Source organism: Bombina bombina, chromosome 3, assembly GCF_027579735.1.
Source record: "Bombina bombina isolate aBomBom1 chromosome 3, aBomBom1.pri, whole genome shotgun sequence".
Classification (NCBI taxonomy): Eukaryota; Metazoa; Chordata; class Amphibia; order Anura; family Bombinatoridae; genus Bombina; species Bombina bombina.
This window is the reverse complement of record NC_069501.1, coordinates 246,604,104-246,625,078: the sequence shown is the minus strand read 5'-3', so window position 1 is coordinate 246,625,078 and position 20,975 is coordinate 246,604,104. Positions and strand designations below refer to the sequence as shown.

The window sequence follows — 20,975 nt, the reverse complement described above, 5'->3', positions numbered from 1 at the left end:
GGTGTTGCTAAAGAAGAGCAAATCAGAGACAGAATAGTTATTGGAATTGCAGATGCTGAAGTCTCCCTGAAGCTGCAGTTAGAGCCTGATTTAACGTTAGAAGGGGCTATTAGGATGGCCCGCCAGAGTGAACTGGTGAAAAAGCAAAGTGCTGATCTGAGGTCTGAGAGTATTGTGGATGAAGTGCAACAGTCTAGGAAAATTACTAGTGAAAGGCACAGTGTGAGCGATAGATCTAAAGTACTGGAAAGGCCTAGAAGTGGATGGGCGCAACATGGCCGATGCACACGGTGCTACCGGGCTCATGATCAGAGTACTATATGCCCGGCCAGAGATAAAAGATGCAGAAAATGTAACAGAATAGGCCATTTTGAAGTGGTGTGTAAAACTGAATACATTAAGGAGATGCAGGTGGACAGTGACCAGGAGGGTCAGGAAGTGTCTTTTGTGGGGTCTGTGGTGGAACGGACAAGCTCAGAGGAAGATTGGAAAGTTACTTTTACTGTAATGGGAGCCAAAGTTGATTTTAAGATTGACACAGGAGCAGATATCACTGTAATGTCTTTTTCTGAATTTATGAAACTGCCTCGACAGCCCCAGCTGGCGAAGGTTACTACAAATGTCCATAGTCCTGGTGGCCGCATTGATTGTGTGGGGAAATTTCTTGCCAGCTGTGAGTACAAGCAAAGGAAGTTTACCATGTGGGTGCATGTGATCCGAGGTCAGTGTGTTAACAGTTTATTGAGCAGAAAAGCAGCCTGTGACTTGGGCCTCGTGGCCAGAGTGAATGAGATTTCCGAAGATATGTTTGGCGAGTTGGGCCTACTGAACTGCAAAACTGTCTGTATAGCACTTAAAAGTGACGCAGTCCCATACAGTATTTCTACCCCTCGTAGAATCCCGTTCCCGCTCATGCCTCAAGTGGAGAAAGAGCTTATGCGCATGAAATCTATGGGGGTTATTGAAGAGGTTGTTGAAGCGACTGATTGGTGTGCCCCCATTGTTCCAGTTGCAAAGAAAAACGGAAAGGTGCGCATCTGTGTGGACCTGAAAAGGTTGAATGAAGCAGTGAAGAGAGAGAGATTTGTGCTGCCGACATTAGAAGATATAGCTCCAAAGTTGGCTGGGGCGAAGTTCTTTTCCACATTAGACGCTTCTAGCGGCTTTTGGCAGATCCCCCTGGATCCAAAGTGCCGCAAACTGACTACCTTTATCACACCGGTAGGTCGGTTCTGCTTCTGCAGACTCCCCTTTGGGATATCCTCCGCTCCTGAAATCTTTCAAAGGGAAATGAGTTCTCTCCTGAGTGACCACGTGGGCACAGCGGTCGTCATGGACGACATTCTAGTGTATGGGTCTACAGTGGAGGAGCATGATCAGCGTTTAAGTTGTGTGCTACAGGCTATCAAAGAGTCTGGGCTGAAGCTGAATAAAGAAAAGTGTCATTTTAGGAAAACTGAATTATGCTACTTTGGGCATATCATCAACGGGGATGGCATCAAGCCAGACCCCGAGAAAATTTGTGCTATTGAACAGATGAAAAGCCCTTCGCATGTACATGAGCTGAGACAGATATTGGGCCTTGTAAACTACGTGGGCAAGTTTCTTCCAGATTTATCAACAGTTTTACACCCTGTCACAGAGTTGCTTAAGAAAGACGTTGCCTGGGTCTGGGGACCTTCACAAGAAAAAGCTTTTCAGCATGCCAAGTCCCTGCTGGGGTCTGCCCCAGTGCTGGGGTTCTACGACCCTTCAAAAAAGACTGTGGTTAGTGCTGATGCAAGCAGTTATGGGTTGGGGGCTGCACTCCTGCAGCTGAATGACAACAAACTACAGCCCATCGCCAACTGTTCCCGCACACTGACGGCTGCGGAGTCAAAATACGCTCAAATTGAGAAAGAGTGCCTGGCTGCAGTTTGGGCCTGTGAGCGCTTTCAGCGTTATCTAGTGGGTTTGGAGAAATTTAGTCTGGAAACTGACCACAAACCGCTAGTCCCTCTAATCAATTCTTATGATATTGACAAAACACCCTTGAGATGCCAGAGACTTTTAATGAGACTGCTCAGGTTCAATGTTCAGGCAGTGCATGTGCCGGGGAAACAACTGGTTGTGGCAGATACACTATCCAGGCTCCCGCTGGCTGCTGCTGAAGAATCCTCCACAGAATCGGATGTGAAAGTGTATGTAGATTCAGTTCTGGCCTCTAAGTCCATTTCTTCAAGGAAACTGGAAGAGATAAAGAAAGAGACATATTTGGACACAGATCTGCAAGAAGTTATAAGGTACATAAAAGAAGGCTGGCCCGAGAGCCGGGCAGCCTGGATGTCTTTAAATGCTTACCAGCCAGAGAGGTCGCAGCTCACGGAGCTGGAGGGGTTGGTGCTGTTCCAAGACCGCATTGTAATTCCTGTCAGCATGAGGAAAGAGATGTTAAACAGGATTCACGATGGCCACTTAGGCATTACAAAGTGCAGAGAAAGGGCAGCTACAGCTGTGTGGTGGCCTGGGATCAGCTCCGACATTGCAAATCACGTGTCTAAATGTGCCTTTTGCCGGGAACGCCGGCCTACTCAGAGAAGGGAGCCCTTGATGTCTACTCCGCTGCCTGCGGGGCCGTGGCAGAAAATAGCTGCTGATTTGTGTGAACTGCACGGGAGAAAGTTTCTTGTTGTGATCGACTACTATTCCAGGTATTTGGAAATTGCACCCCTGAATGATATCACAAGTCAGGCCGTTATCATTCGCCTGAAGAGCTTGTTCGCCCGCTGGGGCATTCCAATGGAGCTGGTGAGTGATAATGGTATGCAGTTCGCTTCTACAGAGTTCAGTGCTTTCAGCAGGGAATATGATTTTGTACATTCCACGTCAAGTCCACATTATCCGCAGGCCAACGGAATGGCTGAAAGGGCAGTTCAAACTACAAAATTCATTCTAAAGCAATCTGAGCCGTACCTAGCCCTCTTGTCATACAGGGCGACGCCCATTCAAGCCACCGGGTTTAGCCCGGCACAGCTGATGCTAGGACGCCAGATTCGCACCACTTTACCCTCAGTGGGTGTTTTCAAGCCGCCTGGCCCTGTTCCTCGGGACAAAGTCCTTAGGAGGGATGAAGAGGCCAAAAAGGGTTATCGTTTCTTCTACGACAGGAGACATTCTGTCAGGCCTTTACAGGAACTGAAAGCGGGCCAAAGTGTCAGAATTAAACTGGATGATGAGAAGAAATGGAAGACGCCTGCTACGGTAGTGGGCCGCTCTCCAGAACCAAGGTCTTATACAGTCCTTACAGAGGGAGGGAAGGTTACACGCCGTAACCGAAGACATCTTCAGCCTGTACCTGAGAGTCTGGAACCGGATACCTCAGTACCACCGCCGGTGGGATCCCCTGTTCTAAGAGAGGTGCCTTCCCCTCAGCAAGATCACAGTGGGGATATATCTTTGCCTCCAGCAGACTCTTGTTCACCATCTTCTGTATCAGAGGACAGTTCATGCAAAGTTACATCAAGCGGAAGAGTGGTGAAACTTCCGGCCCGATACAGGGACTGACTTTAGCTAGAACAGTGACCGGAAGTATGGGCAGAATAATCCCATGGTCAATGTGGACTAGGGTAGTCTACCCCGATGTCCAAGTCAGGATGTAATTTATTTGTTCATGTTTTCTAATCTATCTGTTTTTATAATGTTCAAAAACAAAAATGTTGTTGTATACCCTGTTGGTGTACCTTGTTATTTATTATATGCAAATGTATGCTTTGCCTTTGAAAAAGGGGAAGATGTGATGAGAGCAGGATGCGATGTCACTAGTATGTGGGCGGGGCTTAGGTCCGGTGTCTGTGTCGCAGTTAGTGTAGTACAATCAACCTGTCTGGATGTGTATTGCTATGCTCTGTAATAAAATAGAGTTGTACCATCATTGCCGTGTCCTGCATATGTCCTGCATCTCATGACAGGTAGATTAGATTTTTTTAGAGATTTATTTTAGGGGGTTGGGTGTTTTACTGTTAGGGGTTAATTTGTAGGTTTTGTTTGCCCTACAAAAGTCCCTTTTAAGGGCTATTGGTAGATTATTCTTATATTAGGTACTTTGTTTTATTTTGGGGTGGCTTTTTTTTCTTTTTATAGGGGTATTAGATTAGTTTTAATTATTTATTTTTTTGGATAATTTCGTTTATTTATTTCTGTAATTTTAGATTTTTTTTTTTTTTAAATATTAGATATTGTATTTTAATTTAATCTTAGGTTTTTGTTTTTTAATGTGATGTTAGGATTTTTTATTTTTATTTTAAATTAGGAATTTTTTATTTTGGTAATTTTTAATTTATTTTTTATTTTATGTAATTGGGGTTAATTTAGGAGGTGTTAGGTTATGGGGCTTAGTAATTAGATCAATGATGGGGGATGACGGTTTAGAGGTTAATAGGTTGATTAGGTAGATTGCATTGTAGGGGGTTGGCGGATTAGGGGTTCTTAGTGTTAATTAGGTACTTTGCGTTGTGGGGGGTTGGCGGATTAGAGGTTAATATTTTTAATAGGTAGTTTGCGATGTGGAGGGTTGGCGGATTAGGGGTTAATAGTTTTACTAGGTAGATTGCATTGTGGGGGATGGTAGTTTAGAGGTTAATGCATTTTTATTATCAGTTGCAATGTGGGGGGATGGCGGTTTAGAGGTCAATTTATTTTATTATTAGTTGCTATGTGGGGGGGTGGCAGTTTAGAGTTTAATACATTTTATTATTAGTTGCAATGTGGGGGCATGGCGGTTTAGAGGTTAATACATTTTATTATTAGTTGCGATGTGGGGGGATGGCGGTTTAGAGGTTAATACACTTTATTATTAGTTGCAATGTGGGGGGATTGCGAATATAGGGGTTTTGACTTGTTGAGTTAATTTTTGGGAGGCGGGTTAGACTTTTATGGGTGTTTTAACTTTTTTTGTTTTTTTACTTAGGCACCGGCAGTTCATAAACTGCCATAAGTCACTGGCGACTCCAGAAATGTCAATTTCCGCACATGTCTGTACCTCGCCAGTATATCCGACTTATGGCAGTATATGGTCTGCCACCGTCGTATATGTCATACACTCGATGTGCAAAGTGAACTTACGGGCGGTATGGGTTTCAGCAGTTGTGCTGAAACCTACGCCGTATATGTAATCTCGCCCAGTGTGTTTAACTCATGCAAACAGGATAAATACATAGCCAAAGTCATGCTCCTGTGTCACCCCAGATGATGGTATTGCTGTTTAACAAATCATTTGGTGCCAACATACATTTATGCAAAGCTTTAAAATTAAAAGGATACTAGAGCTTCAGAAAGATTAGTCTTCAGTAAAAACCTGACAAGAAGGGATGTTCTACATAAAAATGTACTATTGTGTTAAACACTTTATTTTTAACCATTTCAGTGCTGACCCACTTCAAACATGTGTGCTGGAGCTGTTTTTAGTAGTTTTTTACCCTCATTGCATTTATATTAAAAAAAGAAAATTAAGAAAATAATTTCAGTTTACAGTAATACCATAATATGGGAAAATGCCACCATATTTTTAATAACAATTATTAATAGAAAATCAGAAAATAAAGTGAACTATTTTATCATTTTTCTCCATTTTGCAGTGTATGCAGAAAAATGTCTAGCCATAAGTACATTTTTAAATTACAGAAATGTAGGATTTCTCATAGGGGTGGCTTAACCCATTTTGGCACTGTATATATACTCATATGTCCAAACTCAACCAGTGTAGTAGAAAAACAAATGTTAAAATAAATAAAGAAGTTCCATTTAAAAAAAAATCATCATATACAGCATTTTGTATTAAAAAAAAAAAATTGATATATAACCAAAACAAGACTAGGGGGTTATAAAGGCCCAAAAAAAGTAGAACCAAAGCTGAGAGGTAAGATCACCACTTCTTTTATATATGAGAGTTGCTTCTTTTTAAATAAGTGGTTTCATAATTGTCTAGGTATTGTGAGGGTAACATAGGGGATAACGTATGACAATGGTTCTTCTGTCAGGTGATTGGTGACCAGCTGATAGCCACCTGGGCATGAGACCTATTCTTTGAAAAGTTGCTTTCCTATGTCAAACGAGGGGTCACTTGACCATTGTAGTTCTTATTTAGGATACTAAGGTCTATTGTAAAGCAGAGATCAACGTAATTAGTAGACATGTGATTGGAATTTCTTTCGTAATTAAAGAGTATGCTTCATTTGAAAATGGGCATACCCCTCTTTCATGTGAGGGTTACAGTGTGTGTGTTGTATGGTGTCTTTTTTGGATAATTTCTGATTTGAAATCATTGCCCCCCACACACAAAATACATTAGGCGTTTGGTTGCAATTTTTATGGCAATCACCTACTAATAAACGGGGTATCATACCCCACATTGGAAATAGGAGGATCCCCTCTTCCCAACCTCGGATCTCATATCCCTGAGTTAACCTTATTTAGGGCAGATAATCACACTTACCACAGTAATCTTCTGAAAAGAGGGGGTGACCACTCATTTAAAAGAGGGGAATTCCCTCTTTCCCATGATGGTACTCATACCCCTCCAATTAAATCAGAAGGGGAGACATATGCTTTAAATTAGCCACATCCTCCACCTTTAGAAAATATCTGTTCCCTAGTGGGACAGGTGATCACTGATTTTAATATTGATCAGCAGCATACTAGGAAGACATTATACTTTCAAATTGCATCACTTGTCCCTCTAGCACCTCAGGGAAAGCAGCACTTTAAGCACCTCTACAGATTATTGCAATTTTTCTCCAATCCACTGTATCTAAAATTGCAGCTGACCCCTCATGAGAGGGAAGACCCCTTTTAAATGAGGGGTGTGTAATCCATATAAATTATCTGGGGGCTGAGGTATGGGATTTTAAATATGCAACTAGGTAAGAGGGAAGTCCCTGCAGTGACTTTTTGGTTCATCTTGTGACGTTCTCACGTGTGCACGTAGTGATGTCACAGGGAGTTCCTCCTGCAAGCAGTGATGGGGAAGGAGACTGCAGTTTCCTACCAAGCTGTAGTTCTTTGGGTTTAAGACCCACATTGGAAAGAGGACGCCTCATTTGAATGCACATTGGTTCCCCCTGCATTCTGTACTTAGTGCAATGGATAATAATGTACGCAATGTAGGAGTTAAACAAATACACTTTAATTACTAATACAACTGAAATTGTGCATGTAAGATGCACCTTTACAGATCAATATGAGGATGCAGCTGATGATTGGAGCATAGAAGGGATGAAAAAGAAGAAGGCGCCACCATAGTGTGTATCAGCAGACAAATGCACTCCCCACGCTTGGGGAGTGCATTTGTCTGCTGATACACACTATGGTGGTGCCTTCTTCTTTTTTATCCCTTCTACAGACCTGTCAAGGCTGTGACACACTGCAAGCGGAGCGGCGCGCAGCGTGTAGATGCGGCTGTGCGTGCTCAGTGTGTCCTGCCTTTTCATCTCTGAGCACTCTGCTGCGTCAGGTCACGTAGCTGAACGATCAGAGATGAAATATCTGAACTTCTGAAGCGATGCAACGTGAAGCGAAGCAGCTGCTTTGCCTCGCACCGCATCGCTTGCAGTGTGTCACAGCCTTCATGCTTGAACTGCCTTCAAGTATTGGAAGAAGAGTTTGCAGCCGCAGAACTAATATAGAATAGAGACTTTACTTGTGGACTTTAAGGTCTTACATACCTCTCTTTGTGTATTTTTTTGGTATGATGAACATGATTTACTTTGATCACGAGTATTCTTATATATATTAGCACATATATCTGGTGATATAGTGTTGCACCCATACCTATACACTTTATCTACAGGTAATACCTTATTTTACAGGTAGTACTGATTATTATTGTTTATTATTCCTCATTTGTTTATGCACGGATTGTATTTTTTGTAGCACTGTTTATATATTATTCAGCAAAGTAGGCGCATCTGACTTTATCATTTATATTTTGATGATTGGAGCATACCTACATATGCCTTCCCTTGATTGGCTCAACAGCCGTAACCTCCCCTGAAGTAGCAGTAGTAGTAGTGTATATGCAGCTTTGACTTTGAATGGGTTAAACAAATAGTAAAACTGGCATTTGTTTAAAAAAGTCATTACAAAATAGAGTATTTTATTTTTAAACTAAAATGTCATTTTAAATATTAAACATACATCTTCTAACTGCTTTGCATAAAGAAGCTTTTCAGTGACTACATTTTTAAGATCTTTCTCAAAATATAAATATCGACCATATATATAGGGACATTATACACTCATTTTTTCTTTGCATAAATGTTTTGTAGATGATCTATTTATATAGCCCATAAAGTTTTTTTTTTAAATAAATGTATAGTTTTGCTTATTTTTAAATAACATTGCTCTGATTTTCAGACTCCTAACCAAGCCCCAAAGTTTTATGTGAATACCGTCAGCTACCTTCTCCAGCTTGCTCCTGTTTGTGTAAAGGGTCTTTTCATATGCAAAAGAAGGGGGAGGGGGGGGTCTTATTTCCCATTTGCAGTGGGCTTTCCAGCTACCTTTTCAACAGAGCCAAACTGACAGCTTCTAAGTAAGTTTTTAAACAGTTTTATACTGGATTTTTATATCAGTATCTGTGCATCTTATTCCTTATAGTAGTGTCTATTACATGCAGTTATATGAAAATGAGTGTATACTGTCCCTTTAATATTTACAAGTTCTCCAGAACTAGGACAATGTTAAAAGGATATGAAACCCCACATTTTTTTTTCATGATTTAGAGAGAGCATACAATTTTAAATAACTTTCCAAATTACCTCTATCAACTAATTTGCTTTCTTCTTTGGTATGCTTTGTTGAAAATACCTAGGTAGGCTCAGGATCTGGGATCTAGCCCTGAACTCCTTAGATAAAGTAGAATAACCAACATTGATAATAGAAGTAAATTGGAAAGTTGCTTAAAAATGTATGTTCTATCAGAATCATGAAATAATTTTTTTAAAATGTAATGTCCCTTTAATATCTTTATTTTTTATTGGGTCTTCAATAATTAACAAATACAAAACAAATAAAGCAAAAAATATTGTGACACATATGTTGTACAAATAAAAACAAATTTTGTCATACCATGTAATTTAAAATAAAATAAAAAAACAACAGTATCTCCTCTTAATTTGTTAGATAATCCAAAAACATATGCACAACATATACTAATATATTTGCAGTGCAGTATGTAAGTATCAAGAGTCAAGCAAAGGCTTGAACAACAACTTTTGAAAACAAAAGGGTATAATGTATTAACAGATATAAAGTATTTCTGCTGAGAGAAAGGCTTAAAAAGATTGTGCTCCCTGTGTGACCATCCCAACAAGTTACTGAGTTATGTCCATTCTCAGAGGGGGCTCTCTCCCTTGAGTTGTAAAATCTCACACTGCCACAAGTCAATATAAGTAATTTCAGCATTGCAAAAATTAAACAAAAATTACAGATGTGCTTTAAAAAAAAGAAGAAGAAAAATGTTATTATTAAATATATATTTCTATGTATATCTGATAATGTTAATGTCAAAAATAGTAATAGATATATAGGTATTAGACATGTGCAAGTCATTTCGGCCGCATTTAGTTTTCGGCCGAATTTTGGCTGATTTTGAGATTCGGGTCAATCCGAATTTCTGAATCGGCAACATAACGAAAATACCGAAAACTAAAAAATAAGTTACCGAATTTTCAGATTAATTCGGTATTTCGGCTCCATTCTTATGCATTCTAATCTAAACCTCCGTCCCCCCACATCGCCAACACTAAATAAACCTATTAACCTCTAAACCGCCCCCCCCACATTGCCAACACTAAATAAACCTATTAACCTCTAAACCGCCATCCCCCCACATTGCCAACACTAAATAAACCTATTAACCTCTAAACCGCCCCCCCCCCCACATTGCCAACACTAAATAAACCTATTAACCTCTAAATCGCCATCCCCCCACATTGCCAACACTAAATAAACCTATTAACCTCTAAACCGCCCCCCCACATTGCCAACACTAAATAAACCTATTAACCTCTAAACCGCCCCCCCCACATTGCCAACACTAAATAAACCTATTAACCTCTAAACCGCCATCCCCCCACATTGCCAACACTAAATAAACCTATTAACCTCTAAACCGCCCCCCCCACATTGCCAACACTAAATAAACCTATTAACCTCTAAATCGCCATCCCCCCACATTGCCAACACTAAATAAACCTATTAACCTCTAAACCGCCATCCCCCCACATTGCCAACACTAAATAAACCTATTAACCTCTAAACCGCCATCCCTTCACATTGCCAACACTAAATAAACATATTAACCTCTAAACCGCCCCCCCTACATTGCCAACACTAAATAAACCTATTAACCTCTAAACCACCATCCCCCAATGTCGCCAACACTAAATAAACCTATTAACTTCTGAACTGCCATCCCCTCACATCGCCAACACTAAATAAACCTATTTACCTCTAAACAGCTGTCCCCCCCCATCCCCAACACTAAATAAAGCTATTAACCCCTAAACCGCCGTCCCCCTACATCGCTAACACTAAATAAACTTATTAACCTCTAAACCGCCATCCCCCACATCGCAACTACCTAAATTAAACTTTAAAACCTAAGCTTAAACTAAAAAAACTAACATTACTTGTTTAAAATAAAAAAAGAACACAAAAAAATAACAAAACGAACATTACTAAAAATAATAAAACCTAACATTAAAAAAAAACTAAAATTACAAAAAAAAACTACAATTACAAAAAAAACTACCATTACAAAAAATAACAAACCAAATTATCCAAAATAATAAAAATGATTCCTATTCTAATTCCCCCCTGTTTAAAAAAACAAACAAAAAAACCCCAAAATAAAAAACTAATTTATAAATAAACTACCAATATCCCTTAAAAGGGCAATGCCCTAAAGTTAACAGCTCTTTTGCCAAGAAAATAAACCAAATACACCCTAACATTACAACCCCCCCACCCCCCAAAATAAAAAAAACCCTAACTTAAAAAAGCCTAATCTACCCATTGCCCTGAAAAGGGCATTTGTATGGGCATTGCCCTTTAACCTCTTAAGGACACATGACGGAATTTTTCCATCATAAAACAATTGAGCAAACTGAAAGCTGTGTCCTTAAAGGGTTAAAGGACATTCAGCTCTTTTAAGCCCATAAAAAAAGCCTATAAAAAACTGCAAAATCGTTACGCACCATTGCTGAACTCCGGCGAAACATCTTTATCCAGGTGGCTCCATCTTCATCCATCACAGGTCCATCTTCTATCTTCATGGTGGAAGCACGGAAGCGGAGGTCCATCAGCGACACGGAGGTCCTCTTCATTTGATAGTCCGTCGCACACAGAAGATTGAATGCAAGGTACCCCTTTTATATGGGGGTACCCTTGCATTCCTATAGGCTGACAAATTCAAATCAGCCAATAGGAGGAGAGCTGCTTACATCCTATTGGCTGATCAAATCACCGGACTTCAGCAATGGTGAGTACCGATTTTGGGGTTAGTGTTAGGTTTTTTGGGTGTTTTTTTTAAAGATTAGGGCTTTTTTATTTTTGGTAGGCTTAAAAAGAGCATAATAATGTTCTTTTAAGGGCAATGTCCATTACAAATGCCCTTTTCGGGCAATGGGTAGATTAGGCTTTTTTTTTAGTTAGGTTTTTTATTTTGGGGGGGTTGTAATGTTAGGGGGTATTTGGTTTATTTTCTTGGCAAAAGAGCTGTTAACTTTAGGTCATTGCCCTACAAAAGGCCCTTGTTATTTTTTGTAATGGTAGTTTTCTTTTATTTTTTTGTAATTGTAGTTTTTATTTTATTTTTTAATGTTAGCTTTTATTATTTTTAGTAATGTTAGTTTTTTGTTTTTGTTTTGTTTTTTTAATTTTAAACCAGTAATGAGGTTTTTTTTTTGTTTAAGCTTAGGTTTTATTTTTGTTTCACAGGTAAGTTTGTATTTATTTTAAGTAGGTAGTTAGTATTGTAATATTGTAACTTTAATTTAGGCGTATTTTAATTATGTTAAAGTTATGGGATGTAAGGTTTAGGGGTTAATAGTTTAATTTAGGTAGTTGAGATGTGGGGGATGGGGGTTAGAGGTAAATACGTTTATTTAGTGTTGTCGATGTGGGGGACGGTGGTAAGTTTGTATTTATTTTAACTAGGTAGTTAGTAATATTGTAACTTTAATTTAGGTATATTTTAATTATGTTAAAGTTAGGGGGTGTTAGGTTTAGGGGTTAATAGTTTAATTTTGGTAGTTGCTATGTGGGGGAATGGCGGTTTAGAGGTTAATAAGTTTGTTGAGTGTTGGCAATGTTGGGGGGGTGGTTTAGGGATTAATAGCTTTATTTAGTGTTGGGGATATTGGGGGACGGTGGTTTAGATAGATTTTTAATAATGAATGGATATGAAAAACGATTTAACTTAACATAACGAATATGCCGAAACAAAATTATTTATTTAACTAATGAAAACAAAACAATTTTTTTTGGTGTGCACATACATGTCTAATAGGTATATACAGAAATATATATTATACAAATATATATTTACAATAAAAATAAAATGATTCTGTATGTAAAGAACATTGAAATGTAAATTTGAATTAGTCCTGTCTGATTAGTGAGTGAGCGTTATGAGTGTTATCTTTTTTCTTCTGCGCTATCCATTGATGTCTATGGCGAGAATAAGTAAACGCGGACGTGATATTCAATATTTAAAGTCATTTGGTTCGAATAATTGTACTTGTAATCTAGCCCATATTATTTTTGAAGGTTCCATCCCCTAGTATCATAAAATTATGCAAGTATCATTGTATTGCTGAAATTACCAGGATATATAGGTCAGAAATTTAGTGCTTCACAACTCTAGAACATAATTTAAATGTTTTGGAAACCTTAGGTCTTTATCAATTTTACACATCAGTCAGCTGATTTAATGAATTAAAAATAATGAGGCCTTAAAGGGACAGTCTACACCAGAATTGTTATTGTTTTAAAAGATAGATAATCCCTTGTTTACCCATTCCCTAGTTTTGCATAACCAACACAATTATATTTATATATTTTTTAACTCTGTGATTATCTTGTATCTAAGCCTCTGCAGACTGCCCCTTTATTTGTTTTTTTGACAGACTTGCAGTTTAGCCAATCAGTGATGGCTCCCAGGTAACTTCACGTGCACGAGCACAGTGTTATCTATATGAAAAACATGAACTAACACCCGCTAGTGGTGAAAAACCTGTTAAAATGCATTCTTAAGAGGCGGCCTTCAAGGTCTAAAAAATTAGCATATGAACCTCCTAAGTTAAGCTTTCAACTAAGAATACCAAGAGAACAAAGAAAAATTGGTGATAAAAGTAAATTGGAAAATTGTTTAAAATTACATGCCCTATCTGAATCATGAAAGGCTTTTTTGGACTAGACTGTCCCTTTAATATAATTTATACAGAATGTTTAAAAAAAAAAAAAAAAAAAAAAAAAAAAAGCAACAGCAAAGAGGTGGATATAAAATACAAGCAAAGGCTCTATACAAAAAAAAGAATGTTTATGTTAGTCAATAAGATCTTTATGGGCTGTTCATCATACCAAGTACATATTCAGTGTTTACAGATTTAAATAAAATAATGGGGGATTATTGGAGGGATGTGGCCTTGAGAATAAGTTAAATGGGGCATGCTACTGCAAAAAAACACATGCTTTAAGTTGTTAGAACATGTCATTTTTCTACTTAGGAGATGTGATCCGTGAGGTTCCAAAGCAGGACTTTATCTATGTGCTTAAACTCTTGCACACAGAATTAGCTAAGATCAGCAATGCAAAAATGACTTGCTCTAGCAAATTAGAAGATGCTATCTGTGCATTAGAAAGCCATTTTAGCAAAGAAGAAGCACATTTATTGTTTGTATGATAAAGATAGAGGAGCAAAGGGAAAGCATTTGTTTAATTAAGACTCTTTCCCAAGTAAGTTGTAAACATAGTACCAGGTGCTGGAATATGGCATAATGTGCAGCTATGATAGCATGTGAGAGATTACTGCATAAAAAGTCTTAAAGAATAAATTTTCCTTGCAATTAAAAGCACACAGCGCTTAGGCATAGGGACGGTTTACTGAACGCTGTGAGAATGAACGTATGAGCAGATACAGGATGACCCCATTTCTCAGTACTGGCAAGGACTTCCCTCTCTCGGCCTGTATGTTCCTACCATTGTTACAGCTACTGATTCCTTTTGTCAGGTTTCAGCTTTCTGACCAGTCAGCAGTTTTCTAGGAAGCACCTTTTTCCTGAGTAGATCAAGCGATCAGCTCAGGTCTTCCTGACAGTAAATGTGTTTTCTTAGATTTGCACAGAAGAGCAAAAACCTATGTTGGACTTTTGCCTATAGTGGAATTAAGCAGACAAAAAACCACATGGGCAAAATAAATTAACATTTTATAAAAAGATTAAAAAAAAAAGTCTAAATATAGCTGAATTAAAGTCCTGTGGCTGTGCTTTAAACAATAACCAAACTAATGAAAACAATGTTAAAATGCACTTTGGTAAATTTACTCAGTGAGCTGGATGATGTTAAATAAAAAGTCGGAAGAAGACACTAAGTCACCAAATGAGTCACCAAATGAACCAAGCAGGATGCAGATACCATCAAAATGAATGTGCCTTTTTGGCTTACTGAAATGTGACTCAGTGTCCTTAAAGTCTCAAGGTTTGAAATGCATTTAAGACAATTCTACAACAGCTATAAATGTTATTGTCCAGTAACATTTATAGATGTTTTATTTTCTCTTGCCATAAAGATTTTATTTAAAGTCAACCAATTATAAATTACTTCACAATCACTGTTCTTCACTATTTTTTAGGATATGAACAGTATAGACACCTCAGCACTAACAGAAATAATAACCCCACTAAAGCTAGCTTGTTGTAGCCCAATAAGTTAAAACAACAAGGGCCAGATTACAAGTGGAGCGCTAATTAACGCTCCTGCTCGAGGGTTAATTGCTCTAAAAGTAAGCTTTTTGCGAATGTTGGGTTGCGCTCGTATTTTGAGTTGAAAGTAAGCTGTTTACGTTTGTGCGCTAACCTGACTAGCGCAAAAATCCGAAGTTAGAATATCACATGTGCGTGCACGTATTCCCCCTTAGAAGTCAATGGAGAAAAAAAAGTGGAAAAAACCACCTACTCACTCGCAAACCTGATTGCATATTCTCATATGAATATTTCACATTCCAATGTTCTTCACATAACAGAATATGTTCTATGAATTTATGAATAAATATTTCTAGATATATCTGATTGTATTTTGGTACAATATATATTTATACCTATATATACTGTACATACATGATCATATATAGGTATATACAGTATATACCTATACAACTTAACTGCAAATGACTCTAATACAAATGGCTCCAATGCACTTCTATATATGTCCATATATGTGCACATATATATTTATGTGTTTATATTTGTGTATATATGTCTCGTTGTGGGGGGTTGGTGGTTTAGGTGTTAATAGTTGTATTAGGTACTTTGCATTGTGGGGGATGGCGGTTTAGGGGTTAATAAGTTTTATTAGTGATTGCGTTGTGGGGGGTTGGCGGTTTAAGGGTTAATACGTTTTATTAGTTATTGTGATGTGGGGGATGTCAGTTTAGGGGTTAATAAATTTATTAGTGATTGCAATGTGGGGGCTGGCAGATTAGGGGTTCTGAATGGCATTTTGACGTGTCAGTTTAATTTTTATATTACAGTCTAGTTTTTTATGGGGAAATTCAACATTCATTTAATTTCATGCAAGATGATATACTGGCGTAAGTTACTGGCAACGCCATAAATGTGTGTTTGCTCACATTTCTGAACCTCGCCAGTTTTTCTAACTTACAGCAGTATAGCATCTGGCAGCTCCGGTTATGTGATTCCCTGATGTGTGAGGTGAACTTACGCGCGACGTGGGTTTCAGCAGTTGTGCTGAAACTTAAGCCACATATGTAATCTCGCCCATAGTTAAAACCTTTATTAAAAATGAATATTGCATAAATATGCTTTTACATGTGTTCATCAATTTAACTGCAAATTACTCCAATGCACTTCTATATATGTGCACATATGTATGTATGTGTTTATATGAGTATATATGTCTGTAAATATATACATATTTAAACATGAATATGTATGTATCTCAATGTTAAAGCCCTTTGCTTGCCTTTTTTCCCCCTAATACCTGAGATCTCATATATTTGAACCTTTATAACTTTTTTGTACAATATTTATTTAAGTCAATGGGAGCGTGACATGACCACCCACATCGCTGCTCGTCTGCATTTTGTTGCTGGGGGGGGGGGGGCAAACAGTGTGCTCACTGAAACTAAAATTAGTTTCCGTGTGAGGCACACTTCAAATATTGCCGTGGGGACCTAAGTTTAATTACACCTACACTAACTAGCTTAGGCAATGTAGTCTCGGCAGCTGATAGCTGGCGAGACAAACATGGCCGCTACCCTCCTCCCAACCTGCACTTCGCTGCTTCGAACATAACGATCTTGTGTCGATGTGTCTGAAGCAAGGTGTAGGTTACTTCCACTAGCACGACTAACTCCCCCTGAATGCCTATAACTATGTCACGCCTAACCTACACTCCACCTTGCTACCTCCCACCGACTGCCTACACCTACGTCACAGCTAACCTAAACTCCCCCTGCACCGCCCAGCTAACTCCCCCTGACCACCTACACCTACATCACGCCTAACCTACACATCCCTGGAACGCCCAGCTAAGTACCTAATACCAGATTTGAAGGGTCCCTATTCTCCCAGAAGGTAGCAACCCCAAACAAGTAGCATCCCTAGGTGCCTCATCAAACTACCGACAAAATACTAAAAGATCGACTTGATCCCTTGCACCCTACTCGATTAACACCAATTTAAAGAAGCAGCAGACCGAGGCTCAATTTCAGGAGCCCGGATAGGCCACCAAGGTTTTGCCAGCCCTCCGGTGTTTATCTCATCTCCTTGACAAAATATGCTTTGTCATGTACAATGTAGATTTTCTTAAATGTTGGAGATATCTTAAAAGGGATTTAATAGTTGCTTGCTATTATTTCAAACATAAATAAATATTTGAAAATATATGTTTATTTTTCAAATAATATTAGGCAACCATTAAATCCCTTTTAAGATATCTACAATACTTTAAACAATATGCATTGTACATGACAAAGCATATCATTTAAACATTGACCCCTAATCTGCCATAACCTAAAACTAACTGTAGAAGCTAATGCCCTACACATAAATATTCAATATTTAAAATGATGCATTGATATGTAGAATGCATAATCTTGCATATCAATTAAAATGTAATTAATGTTGATTGTTGTGTTTATTATTTCTAATTAAAGACAGTATAATTAATATTATAGGTCTACATAACTGCATGCCTGTTATGTAAAAAAAGAATTTAATGCTACTAACATAAATACATATTAGCATATATATCTTATCACTAATAAACACAACAAGCTAACATAAATACATTTAATGTATATGCAATATTTAAACCATTATGCATAACTATTTAAATATTGAATATCAATGCAAGGCCTGACTACATTATATCTACAATCTTTTAAATAAAATGCATGATCAAAGTATTGTATATATAAATAAAAATTTAGATATTCTTGCTTGATGCATTTATTATTGTAAATATAAATATCTTTTCAAAATAGATATTTATGTTATAAAAGACAGTTGCATTATAATTATAGTATTCCTTTTGTAACATAATATACATTTTAAAATAAATATTTGTGTTTAAAATTAAAAACAATAGTTAAAACAATATGCATCATACATAAGAATGCATATTTTTTAATGCACTATTAACCCATAAGCTGCCCTAAACTAATCACCTAATCAACCTCCATACATGCATGAGGGGAGGTTAGGAGATTAAGGCCTAATAGAATTGGTTAGGATATTAAGGCCTAATACATACTAACTAGCACTAATCACCTAATCAACCCCCATCCAGGTATGTGGGATAGTTAGGAGATTAAGGACTAATAAATACTAACACTAATCACCTAATCAACCCTCATACAGGCAGAGGTGGACTTTGGCGGCCTCTTCTGTCGCCTCCACAATCTTTGGCTCTTTAGGGATCTTCATGAGGTCGATTCTGCATACTGAAAATCCCGGGAAGTATGGAACCACAATATATAGGGGTACAGCTTAATTCCAATTGGCTGATTTTAAGTCAGTCAGTCCCTATTGGCTGATTTGAATAAACCAATAGCAAGAACTTTTTTAAATATAAATTCTAATTATCCTTTTTCTATGTCTATTAAATTTAAAAAAGTTCTTGCTATTGGCTGATTCAAAACAGCTAATAGGGATTGACTGATTTAAAATCATCCAATCCCGCGCTTCTGGGATTTTAGTGTGCGGCGGTGACCGCATGAAGAACTCCCAGAAGAGAGCCAAAGATTGTGGAGTGGAGGTGGTGGAAGAGGCTCAAAAGTCTACCTCCACAAAGATGGGCCCCCGGTACCTGGATGAAGAGGGCCCTGTCGTGGAAGAAGATTGCGAAGGTAGTTGAAGAGGCCTCCAAAGTCTGCCTCTGCGAAGAAGGATCAAGAGGAGCCAGAATCCTCAAAAACTGTGAGTACCTCTTTTGGGGTTTGTAAGGGCTTTTTTGTGTGGGTTTTTTATTTTTAAGATCAGTGTTTTTTTTTATTTATTTTTATTTTCTATCCTAGGTTAGTTAGTTTTTGTTATTTTAGGCGGTGGGGGGTTACTTGTAATATAGATTGGAGGTTTTGTCTTTTTTTTAAAAAAGAGCTGATCACTTTAGGGCAATGCCCTGCAAAAAGCCCTTTTAAGGGCTATTGTAAAAATGTTTTGTGTTTTATGGAGTATGTAGTTTAGTTTTAGATATAATGGTGTTTTTTTTATTTTGGACACTGTAGCTTATTTATTTATTTTTTGTAACAGATTTTTTTGTGTGTGGTAATTTAGTGTGGTTAGTTTAGTGGGGGGGTTTAGTTTAGAGGGAGGGGTTAGTTTAGAGGGGCGTTAGGTGTTAGGTACAGTAGGGTTAGATTGCATTTGGTTATATCTAAAACTAAACTACATACCCTGAAAACACTAAAAAATTTACAATAGCCCTTAAAGGGACAGTCTACACCAAAATTTCTTATTTAAAAAGATAGATAATCCCTTTATTACCCATTCCCCGTTTTTGCATAACCAACACAGTTATATTAATATACTTTTTACCTCTGTGATTACCTTGTATCTAAGTCTTTGCAGACAGCCTCCTTATCTAAGTGCCTTTGACAGACATGCAGTGAAGTCAATCAGTGAAGACTCCTAAATAACTTCACGGAAGTGAGCACAATGTTATCTATATGACACATGTGAACTAGCACAGTCTAACTGTGAAAAACTTTAAAAATGCTCTGAGCTAGGAGGCGGTTTTCAACTGTTTAGAAATCAATTTGAGCTTAGCTAGGTTTAGCTTTTCAAAAATACCACCAAGGGAACAAAGCAAATTTGATGATAAAAGTAAATTGGAAAGTTGTTTAAAATTGCATGCCCTATCTGAATCATGAAAGTTTAGTTTTGACTTTACTGTCCCTTTAAAAGGGCTTTTTGCAGGGCATTGCCCTAAAGTGATCAGCTCTTTTTAAAAAAAAAAAAAAAAAAAGATAAAACCTCCCATCTATATTACAAGTAACCCCCCACCGCCTAAAATAACAAAAAATAACTAACCTAGGATAGAAAATAAAAATAAATAAAAAACACTGTTCTTTAAAAAAAAAAAAAAACACACCAAAAAGTCCATACAAACCCCAAAAGAGGTAATCATAGTTTTTGAGGATTCTGGCTCCTCTTGATCCATCTTCGCAGAGGCAGACTTTGGAGGCCTCTTCAACTACCTCCGCAATCTTCTTCCATGACAGGGCCCTCTTCATCCAGGTACCGGGGGCCCATCTCTGTGGAGGCAGACTTTTGAGCCTCTTCCACCACCTCCACTCTGCAATCTTTGGCTCTCCTCTGAGAGCTCTTCATGCGGTCACCGCCGCACACTAAAATCCCAGAAGCGCGGGATTCGATGATTTGAAATCAGTCAATCCCTATTAGCTGTTTTGAATCAGCCAATAGCAAGAACTTCCCATCTACATTACAAGTAACCCACACCGCCTAAAATAACAAAAACTAACTAACCAAGGATAGAAAATAAAAATAAATAAAAAACACTGTTCTTAAAAATAAAAAACCCACACCAAAAAAACCCTTACAAACCCCAAAAGAGGTACTCACAGTTGTTCTTTGCTGCTCTTTCTCTTCTCCATGCTCAGTGTGGCACACAGAGACCGACAACAGAGAGGTTGAGTCCATTTTCTTACCATTTTAACTGGTTGCCGGTGGGATTTCTAAATTGTCAGCACCTGTTAATTGATACAGGTGAGTTTATTACAAATTACAAGAGCATCACAAACTTGGAATGCAATTATTTCTTACAATTTTGAGAAGGTGTCAATACTTTTGTTCAGTCCATTTTTGGAGTTTTGCGTGGAATGTGTCAGATTTGGCTTCTTTTCTCCACTTTTTGTGTCAGACCAATACAAACAAAAGAAATAAACATGAGAATACCTAAACATTTTTAATTGCAACAATTTTCTTCGCAAGTGGAGCATTATCTGACACAAATACAGGGATGCCAATATTTTTGGCCATGACTGTGTGTATATATATATATATATATATATATATATATATATATATATATATATATATATATATATATATAAAGGGACACTCAAGTCAAAATTAAACTTTCATTATTCAGATAGAGCATGCAATTTAAAACAACTTTCCTATTTACTTCCATTAACAAAATGTGCACAGTCTTTTTTTATTTAAAATTTTTGA

General features: G+C 37.8%; 1 protein-coding gene across 2 annotated transcripts in view; it reads right to left on the bottom strand.

The window, feature by feature from the left end:
* Positions 1-20,769, bottom strand: part of SCARF1 (scavenger receptor class F member 1) — a 137,750-nt gene extending 116,981 nt beyond the window's left edge. For both annotated transcript variants that reach the window (XM_053706231.1, XM_053706232.1), the window contains exons 1-2: positions 20,565-20,769; positions 20,364-20,491 (exon numbers count right to left, since the gene is read on the bottom strand). The gene's annotated coding sequence lies outside the window, so the exon portion shown is untranslated. The remainder of the gene's footprint in view (positions 1-20,363; positions 20,492-20,564) is intronic.
* Between the last annotated feature and the right edge of the window lie 206 nt (positions 20,770-20,975).